The sequence below is a fragment of the Astatotilapia calliptera genome, chromosome 13 (assembly GCF_900246225.1).
Source record: "Astatotilapia calliptera chromosome 13, fAstCal1.2, whole genome shotgun sequence".
NCBI lineage: Eukaryota > Metazoa > Chordata > Actinopteri > Cichliformes > Cichlidae > Astatotilapia > Astatotilapia calliptera.
Window position 1 is genome coordinate 12028088 of NC_039314.1, and position 12275 is coordinate 12040362.

Below are 12275 nucleotides of genomic sequence, written 5' to 3' on the forward strand. Positions count from 1 at the left end.
TGCAGAGTTCAACTGTAATAGTACTGACTGTTGCAGAGTTGACATGCCATGAAGTAAAAGTTGTTAATTACAGAACTATTTAATGTAGCTAATAATTGCAATTTGTATTTGCAATTTGCTACCATAGATTGGCAACCTGTCCAGCTTCTTGCACTATGACAGTTTGGATAGGGTCAACCCAACCGCTATCTTGAATTAGATAAGTGCAAGACGATGGACGGATGGATGGATAGATGGATGGATGGAAGGAATTGTGTTTTTTTTATACTTTTAAATAAAAAAAACATACCAGTGGTCACCTTAAGTGGGGTGCATGATGTAAAAACGACCTACTGTAATGAATGATGCCTTTAAAATACTAAAAACCACACGTTTCCTTGCTTTCATTTCTCCCACTTATCTGAGTTTACTTCAAAAGCTGCAATGGTAAGTTGTGCAACATGTATATCTGAAATAGTTCACAGCTGAATAAATGATCTCCTCAGAGCATCACTTACTCCAAAATACCACTCACTAAAGATGAATAAGCAATGTTGGCAACAGCTAAAAAAATCTTCCCATGATAACAACGCAGGATGCATGATTGACTACATATTTTATAACATTTTGGAAGTGGAAAACTCCAGGCGTATTTGTAGGAGTTCAAGTGCAATGCACAAGTAAAGGAGAAAGGCAGAGAGAATAGCTGCTTAAACATCATATGAAATATCTACTGTATCAGTGTAATTGCAGCCCAAGAGCTGGTTTGATTTAATTCAAGTGAAGTGAACACCTAACAGAACTCATCACTCATTTTGCAGCTTTGATCAGATATTTTGATTTTGTATCATTTCTGCTTATTTAATGTGGCATACATTTCATTAAGTGGGTTTTATAAAATAAGACACTGTCAAGGAAACTGGGGTACAGTAGTTTTCCTTTGTGTGTCACGAAGCATGGATCCAAATGATTGGATCGGCGAAGGCGCGGGGAGACTTTGAGGATACAGCCAGAAAGCACACCAGTATAGACAGGTAGTGACATTTTTACTTCACTGATTTTCCCAGCATCAACTGAGACTTTCATGTGAGTGTAGAGAGCAGTATCTGATATGTCTTTTGTGATGATTTATGTTTTGCCGGCTTTGAGGATTTCACATAGCTCTCTTAGGACACTACAAAGTTTGATACTTGTAATATGATGCCTCTGACTCTGTAGCTTTCCTTAAACTAGCGTGAAATCCATCAGCCAGCTCGTTGAATAAAGTTTGGGAAAACAAGTTTTTGCTGAAGTGGTTCTGAATATTACACATCTGAGTCTATTTATGGTCACAGCAGTTAAGTCTCTATATCTCCTCTACAGTATCCTATTGTGGAATTTAAGATAACCCAGTTTTTTCTTTTGAAAACTGCTATAGCTTTAAAGCTGCTTTGGAGTTACATTTCTGCTCCCAGACACACAAGTGAAAAGAAGCTATTAAAGTATCTGTGAACTTGTGAATACTGTGTGTATCTGCAAAATAACTCTGTATTCTGGGTAAAATAATGTGTTTTAAATGCCTCATATTTAAAATGTTGGGTGGATTGAATGGTCCCTGGTATGTCATACCCACCTCCAGTAAAGCAGAGAGATGCCAGCAACAGAATTTTGATAATGTTGTCATGGAAACGAGCTATTGAAAATAAGTAAATGGTATGAGCTCTTCCTGCTGGAAATGTACTGTGTTGGCATGTCAGAAATGCACAACGTGAAATGTAGGCTGCAAGTCTGAAGTTGTTGTTGATATTGTTGTTGTTTTTAAAAATGCATGACATACAGGTACACGATGCCATTCTTTGCACAAAGCTTTTTGAGAACAGGATAAACCCAGCTTTGTGCAAATATTGTAACCCTCCTTCCATTGTGCAGTTTTGCTCTCTATTCCCAGTGCTCACAAGGATTTTTTTTCACTGGCTCTAAGTAGAATGACCTCTGAGCATTGATTTTATCATCATTTTCTCACAGCTGTGTGGCAGAGCTGTGCTTTGTTGTTGGAGCCTTTTTTCTCTGTATTTCAGCAGCATATCTTGATGTGTTCAGGACACTGAATTTGATAATTTTCCATTTTTTTCCCCATTTTAATTAAAATCATACCCTAACCCACTAGAATATAAACTAGTTAACCCTACAAGTAGTGCTAAACTGCAAGTAGATCAGTTGCACCGATATTAAGATTCTGCGCTGATACTGATGTTTTGTTGTTCTTTTCTCTCGTTGGTTTAAAAGCTTTCAGCAAGTGATCACTCCAGGAATACCTAGAGCATGCTATATTATGGCAGCAGAAAGAAATGAGGAAAACAAGAGGAAGGTATAGCTATAACTCTAGATTTTACAGTTTTATAGTTCCTATAATTTAGGAACAAGAACTGGTGCAACTCCAAGGTGTGCATCTCCTGAACTCATATTTTTTTCACAATAGATTATAGAAAATATGTCTTACATTTAAACTGAGAAAATGTAATTTTTTCTTTCTCCTTTTTTTTTCGATGGAAGCAACAAATCTAAAAAAAAAATTGGGATAGGGCAATGTTTACAACTGTGTAGCCTCCCTCGTCTTTTAACAACAGGCCATAAACATCTGGGAGACCCGCTGCTAGACATTTGGGTGAGGAATGTTGTCCCATTTATGCCTGATATAGAATTATACATGCTTAACATTCCTGGTTCTTCTTCTTTATTATATTCATCACTTCATGGTGCACCAAATGCTTTAAATTGGTGAAATGTCTGGACAGAAGGCAGGCCAGTTCAACATCTAGACTCTTCTACTATGAACCCAGGTAACAGATACAGTTTGCAGTTTAGCACTGTCTTCCTAAATGTGCAAGGCCTTCCATGAAAAAGACATTGTCTGAATGATCATATGTTGCTCTGAAATCTGTATATACCTTTCAGCTTTGCTGGTGCCTTTCCAGATGTGCAAGGTGCCAATTCCGCAGGCTCTGAGGCAGCTCCATGCCATCAGTGATGCAGGCTATTGAACTGAATGCTGATAAAAAGCTGGGATGGTCCCTTTCCTCTTTAGCCTGGAGGACACAGCACTCATGTTTTCCAGAAATACTTTTACCATTTCAATTTGTCTGATCACAGAACAGTTTTCTTCTCTGCCTCAGTCCATTTTAGAAGAGCTTTGGCTGTTTTTAAGCACAATGATATTTTTCACTAAAGAGGTCCTCTGAATATTTTAAACTGTAACCAAAGATTACAACAGTAAATAAGCCAATTCCAATGGAGCAAATTTTGGTCCCCTAACTCGCATGCTTCAGACAGTTTCTTTTCTTTTTCAGAGTAATCCCACCAATATGTGACACAGCAGGTACTGTATGGCACTGTTAAGACAGAATATCATTGCTTAAGGCAAGGTGACAGGGATAATAATCTGCCATCCTTTATGTTTAATATTTAAATCCCGGAGGTAGAGAGGAAAAAATATGGCGGTGTCCTTGTTTCAAGCGCCCTCTCTACTCTATCAACTGAGTCGAGTAATCAGTCAAACAGCAAAGCACAATCTGGGATAACAATTCATGTTTTTTTAGACTACCTCAGATTGATTACTGGTAAAAATGACATGGGAACTACAAATGCACAAAATTACACACAGAAATGCCAGAAAAAAATATGCTTGTTTGTGGTTCTTCTCATATTTCATATTCTGGATTTGTATATATTTATGTTTCTTCTGTTTACCAGTCACAAGCAATGCTTAAGGCAACGCTGCCCACTTCTACAGTATTTGTGAGTATATGTGTTTGCTGTGTGCCTATTAGGATTTTTGTAACTGTGTAAACACAGATTCATTCCTTGCATTTGCAGCAATTACTCATTTTATACATATTTTCTGCCCCCAAGCCTGATGGGAATACAATCTTTGTAGGTCAATTTGGGGAATTGCAGGATATTATATTGCATTTTTATTAAATGAGCATATGCTACATGCAGTACAACAGCATTTACCTCAGGAGACACTGTGGTATGCAGTTGAGAAAGTGGAAAAGGTCACATAACTCAGGGGCAGCAGAATAACTGCTGCCACATGTAAATGTTGATTAATATCTGCGGTTCTCAGGGAAAAAATTAAGAAATAGAACTTTTAGTTTAGCACCTTAAACATTTAAATTTTGAGGCAATTACAACATGGCATTTGGCCTGTGAATCAGTAATTAATACTTGAGTGTTTTTCTGTGACATTTTAGTAATGTCTGTCTAGATTCATTATTTTCACTTTTCTGGGTTCTTTTTTGACATTCTGGGCAGGAAGTTCTTCAAATGTCGACTATTTGGGTCTGTTTTTACGTTTATACTGGTAGTTAGAGTTAATGGCTGACAGTATTGGCAGTGCAGAATGTTATCTGACCATCTTTAACTAAGTAAAGTGTTTTAACTTTTGAATGTCAAACTGGAGTTTGTGTGTTTTTTATATCCCACTGATGTCGTTTTGCATCCTTCACTACATTCTGTTTAGTGAACATGCAGCGTGTGGCTTGGCTGATAATTCAGCCAGCAAGATCTTGTGCAACAATCTAATTATATCTATATTCAAGAGGGATCCAAGTATTTCTCAGTGGGCTCCATGCAGCTGACTGTGTGTGCATAACTGCAGGCTTGATTAACAAGTTGTTGAGTCAGCACTTACTGTAGTAAAGTGCATCAAGCCCACAGACTTTCTAACCTACAGCAAGGTACTAAAAACTACCCCAAATGATTGCTAATCAATTATTGTTTAACTTCTATTTAATTCCTTTAAAAGTGATTGTTGCAGTTGGCTTAATGTGTATAAATTTAATCACTGTGGATTTAAAGTACATTTTCTGGCTTTCTGTGTCACTTAAACTTTCTTGGTGTACTAATACTGGAAATGGATGAACATTTTTTTTTTTTACATTAAAAAACAAAACAAACAACAGCAACAAAAACTAATTTCCTTGTTCGGTGATACTGAGAATTACAAACCCAAGACATACATACATTACAGGCAGGGTTTAAAGTGGCATTTGGCAGGTGCAGGAACTCTAAGATTGGGTGTAGTGGTGCAGTGTGGAGAGAAAAATTGCTTAGAAATAAGTTGCAACTTGTTTTGTGAGTTCCAGCAGATTTTCTTTGCTTTAGACTTTCTTTGGTGGCTGATGCTGTTACCAGCATTCATGCTTTTGTGTCATGTTTTATGTGTTAATTCCACTGTGGTCTTGTCCCGGTGTTTTATATCTGGTGCCAGCCATGACAGAAACAAATAAAATGCTAGGACCTAGAACCTCCCTGCAGGAATTTGCTGACATTTGTCATTATATTAAGGCAATGACTGTTATTCTCTTACTGATAAATTCAAAAACCAGGCCGATCAAAACAGCTGCGAGCTATGTCGACACAGCATGTAGATACGTTTCCAATGAGGTTACTGTGTAGATTATGTTGTAGGGTTTCAGAGAGGTTGTCAGTGTTAGCATACCTATAGATTAGATTAGTGGATTTAGCCAACTCAGTGTGGAAAGAATTAAGCAGATGTTTCACAAGTTATTGCTGAGTTGCAACCCCTGGACAGTAAGGCATTAGAAAAACTAGAATTTGGTGATTGAATTTAGGGTTGCATGAAAATACTAGCCATTAAATTTCCCAGTATTTTCATGCAGTCTTTGAATATTAAAAAAATTGTATTTGACTAGTTAGTCGCGATAATTCAGAAACTCTTACTGTATAGACCTAATGCTTGATTTAAAAATGCTAAAATGATATAGCGTTACCATTGAAAAAAATCTCTCATCTCATCTAGGTGCAGGAATTTTACGTCACAAGGATAAGAAGGAAAAAGCAGTGTTGAAAAAGGTGTAAGCCTGGGGATGTCATTATTTTGTTATTACTGAGCAAGTATCTCTATCCAGTTACTGGAAGAAACACCAGGCTGCAACAGAAAAAATAACTAATTCAAAAGTAATATGCATTACCTGCCTATTAGATTTTGTTGCTTATTAACTGAAGGTGCCAGAATGCCATTCTAGCCCACTTTAACCCCAGATTACAGGGCAGCATGATGCAAATTACACAGCTGTACAGTCATTTGTTATAATGACTGCGTAATTAATGTTATTGTTACAAAGTGAATTTAGTGAAAAAGCAAGACTCAAATGTAAAATATTCACTTCATATCAAAGAGCCAAAATACCAGCAAGGACTTGGAACAGTACTGGAAGATATGGAATGATGAGAATAGTTTGCAAGGCTATATAGATAAATGCTTGCTTTTCCCTGCTATACATTCTCATAAAAAGCGCTGAAGGTCAATATTTCTGTATATAATGAAGCTACCTAAAGCTGCAGAAAATATGGCTGATGCTACAAGCAAAAGGGCAGCTCGTTAATCTAGTCACAGTGGGGAAGCAAACCAAATTTGAGAACTTAAGTGTCTTTCACCAAGATAAGCATAGGAGATAGAATATGTCAACTCTTAAGGTCAGATATGTGCTTCACACTGATGTATTTTGATAAGAACAGCCATTTTAAAAATTGATCCTGAAATTACTTGAAACTGACTACTGATGTGATGATCTGAAGAGCTTCTGTAGGGCAAAAGCCTGTGGCTAGCAGAGGAGGAGTGTGGAGGACACACCACAGAAGCAGCTTGCAAGGAGTGAAGTGTGCTGAGAATACTACTGTGAGCAAACCATCAAGAAAAGTAAGGTGAAAGAGAAGAGGGTGACCTTTATGAAAATATCTGTCATCTCCCTCAATTTCTCAGTGGAGCTTAGAAATGGGTCAAATACATGTTCTCTTTATTACTGCAATAAAATGACATGGGGAAATAATAACAAAAATGTTGTTTTAATTGTTTCTATTGCTAGAAAAAAAAAGTAGTTTGCAGTTTTCTGCAGTCCCAGATATTGCAACACTATTTCCCATTGCATAAAACTCATCACCATAATTGGTAACATCAGCAACGCCTTGGTGCCAATGTAAATAACAGAGGAGGATCTTTGAGGAACTACATTGTATTTATTGGGACGCGGGTATGTTTCCTGGTCAGAGAACAGAAATAAATCAGTGACAAGCTAATGGATGGAGAGTCACTGGCCAGCTGGAGGAATCAGGGTTGGAATGTAAAATGGCAAACACTCTCCTTTCTCCCTCAGCAGCCACTGCCAAAATGCCCTGGAGCAAGGCACTTAACCCCTTGCTTATACTGTTTTCAGCAACAACCAGCAGAAGACTGATTGCAGTATGGCTCTGTGGTGTGAATATACCTGTACAGCAAGCAGGATGTAGGTCATTGAAGGAAAAATGAAAAACAAAATCACACACAAGCTGTCAAAACATTCCCTCTGCAAATAAATATTAAATATGATATAAACACAATACCACTATGGATGTACCCCCTGCTGCTTATGTGCGCGTGTTTCTGTGAGCGTTAGATCGAAGAGGATGTAAAAAAAGAAGTGAGATGTGAAATGGTACCAAATGTACCCTTGAGGAGTTTTCCCACTGACTTCCGGCCAATAGTGGCAATTCCAGGAAGTTGCTGCACACAGACACAGACACACATAACCACTCCTGAAGCAGTTGATGTGCACTGAACAGAGGCGATGATAGAAACTGTTCAGTAGTGCGGACAGGCCAGGCTATAGCCGTTGTTGCTTCTTTTCATTATGCAAATACTAATCAAAAGCTCCACATGAAATCAATCTTCCTCTAACTCTCATCAAGAAAGGAAATGCATTTCCTAAAAAATGTTCCCAATAATCCGGTGCAAAAATTAAAAGCTGATAAAGCTATTCACATTCTGAATTGTTGCATTATGATAGTCTAGTGTAATCTTCACATCAGCCCAAGCAATTGGAGTAGCGCATGCATGACAAAGTGCTACAGTAATTCATTTAGCCTGCTAGGCAACCAGATGCACGAAACAACAGTTTTGGAGTTTTAGTTCTTATTAAACGCGTTCCTAATCCAGACCTGCAGAGGATCAATTATAGCTAGGCTTTGAGAGACCGCAGTCAATTTTTTTTTTTCACCTCTCAGGTAATAGGCTATATAAAAACCATTTTCATTTTGTAGGAGAGGTTCAATTGTTTACACAAGATAATGACTCGCCTCGCTAATGAATATTTTGTTAAGCCTAATTAAATAATCAATCAAGCAGCCCCGTATCCCCGCCCTGACCTGCCACAGAGGGCCATCTCCTCAGCAGACAGGCACGCCTTCAGCCCTCAGCTTCTGATCACATTTCCTTAGCAACGTGTTTCCCCCGGTGTCGCTTAGACGGCTCAGCTGTCTTATTCCCCACGGAGATACACATCTCACCTCTGACTAGCAAATTCTCCAGAATGATGGTACAAGTCACCGTCCCAGGGCGGAACACCTTTGCAACTTAATGGTGAGCATATATCCCACCGGCACAGACGATGAAACGGCGTTAATTGCAAGTCAGCAGAGTGGTGTCTGCTGCACCGTTTCTGCATGCAGCAGATGGTCCATGTGTACTCCCTACTAGTAAGATTAGCCGTCCATAGTAAATCCTGGGCCTAGCATTTGCAGGATGGGGGCAGAGGGACGCGTTAGCTACATTTAATGCTAAGCTGTAGTTCAATCTTGTTGACGTAGCCTCTTTCATCTTTGCATTATAATAACTTTTTAAAACTTCTCAAACTCTTAAGACAGATATAGGTTGTAGTAGTGTGCACAGTTATTATTATTATTGTTGTTGTTGTTGTTAGTGTAAAAAAAAAAAAAATCAATGTCTTTAAATTAGGAGAAATTACTTATGACCGGTGTTGAACCAAAAAGGTTTTTTGTATAATGTCATCCAGCACACCCTGAGGTGTTCAGTAATCAAAATGTGACATCACCATGGGGGGAAAATAGTAAGACATGCGCCACTTGTTAAAGCTGGCTAACTTTAGCAGCACACATTTTTATTTTAGTTCAAGTGAGTCACGTAGTTATGAAAATTGTCCACAAATCACCGGTTATGGTACATTTTGGATCCACGTGCAAATGGGATCTAAATCAAAAAGTTAAAAAAAAGATTTTTAAATAGATGTAACAGGAATAAACAAATGATCAATAAATGCAATAAGCTGGGAATTACCAGAGTGGACAGGATTAGAAATGAGAGTATCAGAGGGACAGCTGAGGTCGAGCACTTTGGAGAAAAAGAGGGACAAGGCTGAGATAGTCTGGGATAGTGGATTTACTGGACAAGGGATGTGGAATATGTAGCTGTTAGGCAGCAGGAAAAGAGGAAGACCACAGAGGAATTTGATGAAGGTAGCGAAGGAGGACATGGAGAGGGTTGTTGTGACAGAGCAGGATGCTAGGGATAGAGTGAGATGAAGGCAGATGCTTCGCTGTAAACCCACAAATAGTAAACCCACATTTAATTAAAAAATAAACAATATATTCAATGTAAGAACTCAGTTTTTTTTGTGTTTTTCCCCCTCGCACTAAAGAAAAATTTCACAAGCAAATATTTCAACAACGTAAGAGTTTCTTTTCTATTTTAAAATTGCAAAGAATTTGGGGATTTCATCATCTACATGGGATTATATTAAAAGTTTCATGGAATCTGTGTGCACAGGGCACAGTGTCAAAACCAATACCGAACAGGAGAATCACATTAAAACCTTAAGTGACTCTAGTGGAAATCCCTGGCTGGCTCAGCAGTGCTAATAAAAACTATACTGGCAGTTAACAGTATATAGCCGCACAGATATCAGCTATAACGAGTTAAAACCAGTTGAACTGCATATGAGCAAGATTCAGAAGGCAATTGGCTTTTCTGGGTCCCAAGTTCATTTAAGAAGTATTGAGGTGAAGTGGAAATAAAATAAAAAACCCTTTTTTGTAAGTTATGAATGATACTTTCTCTAGGTTAAAGATGAGTTTATTAGCTCTGTATGGTTTGGTGTGCTCATGGCATGGACAACTTGCACAACAACTTGCCTATTTAGGTCAAATGAAACCAAAACATGTTTTTCTGGTGATTAAAAAACTGATAAACATGAAACTATTCGTTGTATAAGATTTAAAACACAAATATGTTGTTTAGGGGAAAATACACTGTCTTAGGTATACTGTACACTCGTGTGAAGTTTTTAAGAGAAGAGTTGGTGGAGATGGAGAAGAGATTTTTGCTTGACCTCCAGCATCCACACCTAACATTAGCATGCCACAAGCTCTATATAGGTGACTCAGAACAAACAAGAAAAACTATGGATAAAAATAACTAAATAAACGAAACTCTCCAAAGCAATTTTCTGGTCTGCAGGTGTGCCACATATTCTGGATCATGATAACCAAGCTGCCTCACAGACGTGCCTGCAGTATTTCCTTCATGCAGAGCTCTTAGGGCTCTGCGTGGCAGAAAGTGTATATACTGCAAATCCCCAAAGCACTGCACAAGTGTTACAAACAAACAAAAACTCACAGCCTTAACTTATTGAGGTTCTCCTCCAGAGCCCCAAATAAACAGGAAACACTGTAGACTATACAGGGGGGCTGGTGACTGATAAAGGTAGTGCCTAAAACAAACAAAAAAAGAGCAATTCATTTCAAGCTGGCAAAGCTGTTGTGCTGCTGGCTTTGGCCTAATTTAACCCATGGTTTGAGATATTACAGACTTGAAAACATTCTGCAGTTTTGCTTCTTTCAAATGTTGTTTAAGGTTTTAGAGAGTAAAGAAAGAACAAAAAAACTAGGTGTCTGTGAAGTTTAATTTCCTATGCACTTCTATAAGATAAAGGCCAGAACTGTATGACTTGTCTTCTCAGTATTACTTTACATGATTCAGGAAACAGACCTGAAATTTGAGTGAAAATTGGTTTTGCCTTTGGCATCAATCACTTCATTTAGAGTAAGAAAATTGATGTACGGGCTAATTTTCAGGGGGCTTTAGGCCTGGATGCTCATCATTGTTATAGGTGATTAGTGGCGATCCACACATCTACCCAGGGAGCACAAACGATCAGTCCAGCAGCGGCTGTGGCCAGTAGCCTGCTGGTGGTTCACTGCTGTTTCAGAGACATCCCGCTGCTGATATAGTAATAAAGCTGATTTGTATCAGTTTGAAGGTTATAAATAATAACCAAAGCTCCTTTTCTTCTTCTTATTATTATTAAATGTAGCTGAAGTGTTTTGGCTTTGTAAATATGTTCACGAGCCGGTCTGTGTTCGAACCCACTTAATGATGGTGGCAGTTGACCTTTTTCTGCTCTAACCTACTCTGAAATGGGACAACATCTACCAAATCCATCACCACAGTGTTGACAAAAGTGAATTTAACAGTGAGTGGACAGAGAAATGAGTTCTGTGCCAGCTGCTTTAAAGTCTGTGTTTACTTCACAGTCAGACTTTCTCAGGTAAAATATCTGTTCCAGATTTTTTCTGTTGTTTTTTTTGTTTTGTTTTGTGTTGTTCACTCGGGAAGCTTTTAGAATGAATTGGTATGCTGATGACAAATGATGCTCTACCAAATATTGTCAAGTTGATAAAAGCCTACGAGTCTGTAATGCCGGTCATGAAGTTCATCTCATCGCATACCTCATGTGTGGCGATAAATTGAGAGATGATTTTCTTTCGCCTTCTGATTTAATCATTTCAGCAGATTCACTGTGGCACAGAGAGTTGCAAAAGACCCTTTCTTTGTTACGATGATCCTGAGGGACATGTTATGACAGAACAGCAGCATATTTAATCAATGTAGGAGGCTTACAACTTGAATTCTAATTTAATTCAATTTAATTTAATATGCCGTACAAATATAAACTTCCGATAAGTCATCTCCAGTCCCTATGCAGCGAGGGGGAAAAAAGCAAAAAATACACTCAATACAGCACAATAGCAAACACCATCAGCATTCACTCACTGCAGCTGCCAGGCTGTGAAAAGTTCTGAGGAAATGATAATGAGAAATTACCATATACAAGGACGCTTACACTATTTATCTCAACAATGTTTGCCTCAACTTACACCTGTGCGTCCTCGTTCTTGCAGAAGTGCCATTGTACTGTAACTAGCAATTGTGCCTCAGTCACTAACCACCATCTTCATCACTGTCTGTGCATCGTGCTGACAGCTTAATGAGCCAAACTTTGCTACTTGTGAAGAAAACAAGAAAATGTAATCTTTCTCATTAGTTGGCAAGTTAGCAAATGTTTTCAGATGTGGCCTAGTTTCTGATCAAACTAAGCTTTGTTATGTCAAATGTCCTCTTTGATCCAGTTCATCTAACCTATCTTCATCTAACCTACAGCGCTGTGTTGACTATTTATTAC

At 38.3% G+C, this 12275-nt stretch overlaps 1 protein-coding gene across 1 annotated transcript in view; it reads left to right on the forward strand.

Moving 5' to 3' along the window:
• Positions 1–8157: 8157 nt before the first annotated feature.
• The window catches only part of eys (eyes shut homolog), a 124738-nt gene continuing 120620 nt past the window's right edge, over positions 8158–12275 (forward strand). The window contains exon 1 of the mRNA XM_026190933.1: positions 8158–8377. The gene's annotated coding sequence lies outside the window, so the exon portion shown is untranslated. The remainder of the gene's footprint in view (positions 8378–12275) is intronic.